Consider the following 9,954-nt stretch of genomic DNA (forward strand, 5'->3'; position numbering starts at 1 on the left):
AAACGACTATCCCATCCAGCTGGTTTGAGGTCCTTAAAAACAACACTAAAATGGATGAAGATCAGCTTATCAGTATGAAAACTGGAAAATTCAAGCGTGATATAGATGACTACAATTTTGACCGCATCTTCTCATGGAACAAAAAGAACAATTATCAGACCACCGTGGCCCCCCTATGGACAAAACTAAGCCAACCAACCGCTTCATCTAATCCTAATCCTCAGCCCCCTCCACCCCTCATGAGCCTACAACTGCAGAATTATTCTGCCCCCAACAAATATCTCAATGAAATCTCCAATCATCAGAGAATTCCGCCACCCCTATGGAACAAGCCACACACCTTCAAACACAGACCCAACCAACGCAAGACTACATACCCTGACAAAAACAGAGAGAGAGAAAATGGACTTATTCTATCCCTCAGTCAGTTCTACAATAGACCTATTCATCCATGTCAAACCCTCGCCGCTTCCTGTCTTCCAAAAGACAATGTTCGCAATAATGGACCAATTCCCTCCTTGGACCGTGTTTATCCCATCAACAATCATCCTACACCAACCAACGATGACCAGGAACCATCAACTTCAATGGAAATAACCAATCACGATACTAACAATCCTGCTTCTATCAATATCATCACTTCCCCCACCAGTTCGCCTGCACCTACCTCTTCTTCTTTTTTAGTACCGAGTCCTCCTCTGTCTACAACATCAAGAAAAAGAAAACTCACAGACGAGGCTGCAGAGGAGGACGAAGAAAACAATTATCAAAACTTCCAGAAACACCAAAAACTGTTAAAATCTTCAATCTCTCCTCCCACAACCTCTCCGCAGCCGACTCCTCTCTCCTAAGTCGTGGCCTTAATTTTGCACCCATCAACAAACCCAACCCCTTTATGCTTTTCAAAGACTTAAACCAATACATTCGCAATCTGACCTTAAAAAGATATTTTCAGATTAAACAAAAAGATGACAACCACGTCATTTCAACAACCACTCCATCTACCCAAGATCCAACAGAATCATTTATTGATTTTATTGATTTAATGGAAGAAAACACGGACCCCAATGAAGATGACCCTCTGAGACTATACACACAACATTTCGCCACATCCCCGCCCATCACCCACTCCTCTCTCAGACCCAAATCCATCTTTTTTCCCACACACTCCAAAGGCCCCCACATAGAGAGCTTCTATAGAGTAGTCTACGCAGACTTTGTCAAAATGTGTAACTCCACGTCCATGTCAAAAACCAACAACCTATCTCCATCTGAAATAAAAGCTCTAGACAAATTCATCAAAGCTGACAATATCATAATAAAATCAGCCGACAAGGGAGGAGGAATTGTACTGTTGGACAAAACAGCCTACCTAGAAGAAGCTTCCAGACTACTCTCCGATGCAACCACATACACCAAACTCCATAATGACCCTACGTCAGCTTTTGCAAAAGAAGCTGAGATCCTCATATCTCAGGCACTGAAAGATGGCATCATTACCAAGATAGAAAGCTCCTTCTTAAGGAAAAACTTTTTCCAGATCCCATACTTTTATTATCTCCCCAAAGTACACAAAAATCTATCAGCACCCCCCGGAAGACCTATTGTGGCAGCCATGGACAGCGTTACCACCGAGTTCAGTTTATATATTGAGCAATTTCTCCAGCCCATTGTGTTCCAATTAGAATCATATGTTCGAGACAGCACACATCTTCTTGAGCTTTTATCCCCATACCAGTGGGAGCCAACGTACACATGGCTCTCATTAGATGTCTGCTCCCTATACACATCTATCCCACACTCTTTCGGATTGATGGCTCTGGAACAATTTCTGTTAAATGAACCCCTCATCAATCCTCGCCAAGCTTCTTTCATCCTCTCAGCCACACTCTTTTGTCTTACACACAACTACTTCACTTTCAATGGAGATTTCTTTCATCAAATACAGGGCACCGCAATGGGCGCCAACTTTGCTCCCTCGTACGCTAATCTAGCCATGGGCTATTGGGAAAACAATCACATCTACCGTAACAACCCATTTTCCGCCAATATAGCCTATTTTGGACGCTATATCGACGATATCATTATCATCTGGGACGGCCCTCAGGAAACCATTCCCCTATTCATCGACCACTGCAATAGCAACCGATATGGGCTATCATTTACATCTGCATCCAACCCCATCTCCATGACATTCCTTGATCTTGAATTGGGACACGACGGACACTCCATCTGGGCTAAAAATTACACAAAACCAACAGCAGGAAATTCATATCTACATTTCAAAAGCTGTCATCTGCCCAGCTGGAAAAACAACATCCCCAACAGCCAGTTCTGTCGCCTAAGACAAAATTGTACCAAAGATTCAGACTATATTGAACTCAGTCAACATCTGAAAAAGAAATTTACTGAGAAACAATACCCAGAGAGCTTAACTGAAGATGCATTTAAACTCTATCTGAATGGAAAACCACTGAAACCCAAAAGAACTATGGACAACCATCCAGTTAGGTTCATGACCACATTCCACTACAAACACAAAAAAATGGAAAGCATACTAGTTAAACACTGGGATATCCTTCTACATTTACATCTGCATCCAACCCCATCTCCATGACATTCCTTGATCTTGAATTGGGACACGACGGACACTCCATCTGGGCTAAAAATTACACAAAACCAACAGCAGGAAATTCATATCTACATTTCAAAAGCTGTCATCTGCCCAGCTGGAAAAACAACATCCCCAACAGCCAGTTCTGTCGCCTAAGACAAAATTGTACCAAAGATTCAGACTATATTGAACTCAGTCAACATCTGAAAAAGAAATTTACTGAGAAACAATACCCAGAGAGCTTAACTGAAGATGCATTTAAACTCTATCTGAATGGAAAACCACTGAAACCCAAAAGAACTATGGACAACCATCCAGTTAGGTTCATGACCACATTCCACTACAAACACAAAAAAATGGAAAGCATACTAGTTAAACACTGGGATATCCTTCTACAAGACCCTCATCTCAAACCCATCCTTCCTGCTCGTCCGAAAATCACATACCGTAGAGCCCCCAACCTCAAAAACAAAATTGCTCCCAGCAAACTCAAACCCACTCCCACCACATCGGTTACATCCACTCTCATACCACTAGTCGGTATGTACCAATGCCGAAAATCTCGCTGCAAAACATGCCACTTCGTTCAACATGGACAAAAAAAATTCCACACTAAAGGGAAAACATATCCTTTAAAAGACTTTTACAACTGCTCATCGGAGTTTGTCGTATATGGTCTCAGCTGCCCTTGTGGCCTCCTTTACATAGGGCGAACCATACGACCCCTAAGAGAGAGGTTTGGAGAGCACAGGAGAAACATAGAAGGCGGCACAGACCCGCATAGTGTCCCCAGACACTTCACCATGCTACACCAACAATCTACCTCAGGACTCCAAGTTTGGATAATAGAACAAATTGATAAAACACTCCCCCCAGCCGAAAGATTCAAAAAACTGTGTGCTCGTGAGACATACTGGATCTACAGTTTGGATACCCTCTCGCCTGGTGGCATCAATGAAAGCATTGAAATCTCCACCATCCTATAACCACCCACCCTTCACCTACCCTCCACTAGCCCTCGTCTCCCTCTCCTTCTGCCTTCCCCCTTCCCCCCCCCCTTTTTTTCCACCTAACCCTATTCTTCCTCTCTCTCCCCCCCCTACTCCTCTCCCTCCCCACCCTTCTTCTTCCCTTTATCCCTCCTTTTCCCTATCCACCATATATTATAATCCATCTCTAATACCTTCATCATTTTTTACTTTCAGACCTACCTATAGTCTGGGTTAATTGGTGGGTGCTCACTCCTTATAGTCTTGACGGGTGTAAGTATCACCTTATATATATATTTATATAATAAATTGGATATTCCCCCCCCCCCCCCCCCCCCCTGGTTCCCCGCCTCCCTCCCCTACCCTTTCCCCCCCCCCCTCCCCCCTTACCCACCCCCCCCCCTCCTTTCCCATTACCCTCAGTATAATATGCATTGCTTATCATATGGTTATGTATGTACCCTCCCTATACATATTTATATATGTACCCACATCACCCAAATGTGTTTTGTTCCTACCTATAATTTGTTCCAATCACACCAGCCCCCTTCCCCCCTACACCCCATGCACATGGCTTACCCTTTTGAACCTTATCGTTATTTATAATAAAATTCTTTATCCCTCAGCGTCATGGCCCCATGACCACAAAAAATCTATCGCTCACTATTCTTCTTTCCCCATGTCCTCTTGCCCAATCTACTACTATTCATGTTATAATTGCACCCATATATTTTTCACACACATTTCTCATTTTTTATAATTTTTCATTCATCATTTTTCATCATTTTTTTTATAAATTTTTTTATCAATTTTTATTATTTATTTTTCTATTATTTTTATTTTTATTTTTATTTTTATTTTTTCCTTCCACTTCTGTCCCGATTTTTATCTTTCATATACATATACATCTTTTTCATTTTATATTTTTTTCCATTATTTCATCATTTTGTTCATTTTTTCATTTTTTAATTTTTAATTTTTAATTTAATTTTTTCGTTCTGTTCCGAGATCAGCCCGCCCAGCTCTTAGTTTTAAACCTATTGCAGTCTGTTCCCGACTAGCTCCGCCCACTCCCCCGTCATACAAAGTTTAGCCCCATGCTCCGTATCAGCAGCTTGAGAAAGGAATGCGGCAGCCCTGTCATTCGCGGCCAGCATTCAGAAACGCGTCGCTTTCCTGGTGACGTCATTCCTGCTCGTCCATCGGCACACACGGCTCACAGCGCCAGCACAGGATCCCCCTGCCCACCGCCGAAAATCACAGATTCCACCAGCGGCAGAAGGACAGATCCCCTGCATCCCAGAGCGCTGTACCAGGGACAAAGGGAAAAGACACCGCCAGATGATACCTACCTACCCTCCTGAAAAATTGACTCCACACGTTTTCGATTGACCACCAAAATGTGAGTGGCTTCTTTTCACTTGTGGTTTTTTTAATTTTAAATTCATTTTTTAACTGTTTTAAGTACTGCACCCAGAGGCGCCTCTCTCCTTGTTTGTTTGCTAGATTGGAACATGGTTTCTGTTCCTTATTGACGGCAGCCCTGTGTGCATACTCCCATCCTAACATATCCGCACATCCCCCATCACCACCCCAAACAGCTGGAATTTTTTACTGATTTCAACTTTTTAGATTGACTATGCTGCCTCCTATAACAATGCTCTGATAAACTTTTTTGCGCATAATCTACTTGCTATATTGCTTCAAAACCCTCTATGGCTTCCCTCTAACTGAGGAGCATCTAATATCTCCCCTTGTACTGCACAGCCAGGTGTCCAGATCAACGCTGAAAACATAGGCGTGTGCACATGGTGTGCCAGGTGTGCCTAGGCACACCCTAATCCCCCCATATCGGGAAGATTGTTTAGACCCCTGATATTTCAACAAAGCCCCCTTCGGGTCTCCTTAAAGAAAATAATAATAATAATAATAATAATAATAATAATAAATGTAATAAAAAAGTGTAAAAAAAATATAAAAACAAAATTATAAAAAAATAATAAAAAATATAATAATACAAATTAAATCTACTTACACTGTCCACTGCCCTACTGACACAAATCTCTGCCCTACTGACACTGTCCGTTGCTCTACTGACACTGTTAGTATACATGCACACACACACATATGTGTTTAAATTTTGGGGTGTACACCCTAATGCTATAAACTGTGCACACCTATGGCTGAAAATGTTTCACCTATTGATTTTTTTAATTTAGTTTTCATTAATGATTTACTAAGTTCAGTTGTGGACCAGTGCAGCCTCTATGTCCAACAATTTACAGCCAACAACCCAACTTCATATTATGCCCATCCCTATGAATTTAAACCATTAACTGTGGAGGAGTTCAAGATCTTTCTGGGCCTCAAATTGAATATTGGACTTGCAAAAATATTATACTACTATCTATCAAATGCCAATTATCTCATAAGTTATGACAAGAACACATTATTTTCTGTTCATGTGGTTTCTCTATTTCAATGATTACACCCAGTGATCTCCCCTAAATGACCCAGCATATGATAAACTACAGTAAAACCCTGCATTGCGAATAACTTGGTCTGTGATTGTTTTACAGGACAAGTACATTTTTTTTAAATACATTTTAATTTGATAAACAATCAATGTCTTGATTTTATGAGTAGCATCACATCACAACTGAGTATAGCAATATGGTTACATTTAATGAAGATACAAAATTTACCAACTCACATGGTTGATAATTAAAACAGACATATCTAAATATGAAGGCATCTGGGGTAAAGCTATCCACATAGACCATCCTCCACCACTACCTCCAATGACGTAATCTTATCCACGCTGCACTAAATGAGCACTTCAAGCCTCCATTAAGATCGCTGTACTGCAGGGTAGCCTTTCCAGTCACAATTGCAGACTGACAGTGGCAGCCGGTCTTCACATAAAAATCCTTTCAAAGTACATTGATCATTAGAGGGGATTTTTTTTTCTCAACAAAAGAGGGATCACTCTTTAAATATATATATATAAAAAAACAAATAATTTAGTCCATTTAATGGTATATACAGTATACTGTAAATGCCTGTTCTCCCCTACAGTTTCTACATGTTGCATGTTTTAGCACACAATCTAAAATTGTGTATAAGGGGCCCTATTGAAAGTAATAAGGTGCAGCTTTAAAATTACACAACCATAGCCAATGTGCAATTACCACATAGAAAATGGCCATTTTCCTGCCTCCCTAAAGTGCTGAAAATAATAAGCCCTTCCCCAGAGGTTAAAAACATATTTTAGACTGTTTTCGGTTTTTACATGCCGAATAAAATCTGTTCATTTAACCATGGTCTTTTTAAGATAAATTGGCTTCTAATTTTTTATTTATTTTTTGAGAAATAATTGATGCCAGAATATCTAAATCAGAAGCAAAGCATCTCCGCTGAAGGAAAAAAAAAAAAAAAAAAAACATACTGCATAACAAAGAATGAAGGTTCCAATGTGAAATTGCATGGGCAATCCATCCATAACACTCACAAGCAGTGTTTGGTGTGTAGGCATAATGGAAATGACTGCTGTTACTTTTCCTCAACCCCCTCTTACATGGCTAGAAAAAAATAACATTCCGCTTTTCTTTAAAACTACACATTATTTAACTTATAAAATATTAATTAAGGGTAATTAATCAGTGTGCTGCAATGTTTTCTAATGGCTTATTGGAACTTTACAGTCTTTTTAAAATTAAATTAATCAAAGTTTGACAGAACAGCATTTTGGTTCAAAGAGAAATATGTTCAATTATTTAATAGACAAGGTTAAACAGCAGGTATTGACTTCAAACTAAACCCTCTTCGGCAATGTTCATTTGGTGAAACACATGTATATCTCCAAGGTGTGTTAATAAAAAAAGTTTGACTGAAGGCAAGCACAGAAAGTCTTGACAGACCAGCAGGATCTTACCTTTATCATGTGCTGATGTTTCTTGATGTTAGATGTCAAAGAAAAGTTTTCTTGGTTCATCTATGATATTGCCTCTGCATGACATAACCTCATAAATGATAGGTACATTTAAAGGCATATTTATATAATGTCATGAATATATTTAAAATGGTATTACACCCAAAACAAAAATGTAATATATTTCAGCTTGCCAATCTTAAGATGTGGTTGCTGCATTTGTTTACTTTAGAGTTTTTCCCTTTATTTTCACCTAGTGATCCTAATCAGGGGCCATGTGTCCATAGTAATTATCTTTAATGATGTACTGACTGTTACCGGATGTTTTTTAGGTGTATTAGCCTTTGTTAATATGTCCTTTTCGGAGCTCATGTCCTGATTCCTATCAGATTTTTTTTTACATTTGATACCATTCAAACTGTAATAAACTTTTATTCTTGTATACAAAATTTTACTCTCCATTATCTTTACTAGGGATGAGCTTCGAGTTTGAGTCAAACTCATGTTCGACTCGAACATTGCCTGTTCGGTGAAAAACAAACAATTAGGGGTGTCCGCGGCAAATTCGAAAAGCAGTGGAACACCCTGTTAAAGTCTATGGGAGAAATCTAAAGTGCTAATTTTAAAGGCTAATATGCAATTTATTGTCCTAAAAAGTGTTTGGGGACCTGGGTCCTGTCCCAGGGGACATGTATCAATGCAAAAAAGTTTTAAAAACGGCCGTTTTTTCGGGAGCAGTGAATTTAATAATGCTAAAAGTGAAACAATAAAAGTGAAATATTCCTTTAAATTTCATACCTTGGGGGGGTGTAAAGTTAGCATGTAAAAAAGCGCATGTTTCCAGTACATAGAACTGTCCCTGCACAAAGTGTCATTTCTGAAAGGAAAAAAAGTATTTTAAAACTGACTTGCGGCTATAATGAATTGTCGGCTCTGGCAATTCAGAGAGAATTCATTTATAAAAAAAAAAAAAAAAAGCGTGGGGGTTCCCCCAAATTCCATTACCAGGCCCTTCAGGTCTGGAATGGATATTAACCACTTGCCCACCAGGTAAATTCTGGCACTTCTCTCCTTCATGTGAAAATCACAATTTTTTTGCTAGAAAATTAATCAGAACCCCCAAACATTATATATTTTTTTTTAGCAGACATCCTAGGGAATAAAATGGCAGTCATTGCAATACTTTTTGTCACACCGTATTTGCGCAGCGGTCTTACAAGCGCACTTTTTTTGGATAAAAATCACTTTTTTGAATTAAAAAATAAGACAACAATACATTTTGCCCAATTTTTTTATATATTGTGAAAGATAATGTTACGCCGAGTAAAATGATACCCAACATGTCACGCTTAAAAATTGCGCCCGCTCGTGGCATGGCGTCAAACTTTTACCCTTAAAAATCTCGATAGGCGACGTTTAAAAAATTCTACAGGTTGCATTTTTTGAGTTGCAGAGTAGGTCTAGGGCTAGAATTATTGCTCTCACTCTAACGATCGCGACGATACCTCACTTGTGTGGTTTGAATACCGTTTTCATATGCGGGCGCTACTCGCGTATGCGTTTGCTTCTGCGCGCGAGCTCGTCGGGACGGGGCGCTTTAAAAATTTTTTTGGGGGTTTTCTTATTTATTTTTATTTCGTTTTATAATTTTTTACACTGAAAAAAAAAAAAAAATTGATCACTTTTATTCCTATTACAAGGAATGTAAACATCCCTTGTAATAGAAAAAAGCATGACAGGTCCTCTTAAATATGAGATCTGGGGTCAAAAAGACCTCAGATCTCATAATTAGACTTAAATGCAAAAAAAAAAAAAAAAATGTCATTTTTTCAAATGACAAAAAAAAAAATGTTTCTTTAAGAGGCTGGGCGGGACTGACGTTTTGACGTCACTTCCGCCCAGCAGAGCTATGAGGACGGGTGAAGGAGATTTCTCCTTCAGTCCCGTCCCCGCTCAGCTGCCGGACACATCCGATCCCCTCCGCCGCTACCGACGGCTCCGGTAAGCGGCGGAGGGCGTGGGAGAGCGGCGGGAGGGGGGGGGCCCTCTCCCGCCACCGATAACGGTGATCTCGCGGCGAATCCGCCGCGGAGACCGCCGTTATCATGTACACCACCGCCCCCCTGAAAAGATGAATGTCTCGGTTGTGGCAGCAGCTGCTGCCGTTATCGAGATATTCAACTTTAAAAAGGAGGACGTCTTTTTGACATGGGGCGGTGGTCAAGAGGTTAAGGGGAACCCCACCATCAATTTAAAAAAAAATGACGTGGGGTTCCCTCCAAATATCCATTCCAGACCCTTCAGGTCTGGTGTGGATTTTAAGGGGAACTCCACCCCAAATTTAAAAAAAAAATGGCATGGAGTTCCCCCAAAAATTCACACCAGACCCCTTATCCACATCAAACGTTTGAGTCCCATAG

This window comes from Rana temporaria, chromosome 2, assembly GCF_905171775.1.
Source record: "Rana temporaria chromosome 2, aRanTem1.1, whole genome shotgun sequence".
Taxonomy (NCBI): domain Eukaryota; kingdom Metazoa; phylum Chordata; class Amphibia; order Anura; family Ranidae; genus Rana; species Rana temporaria.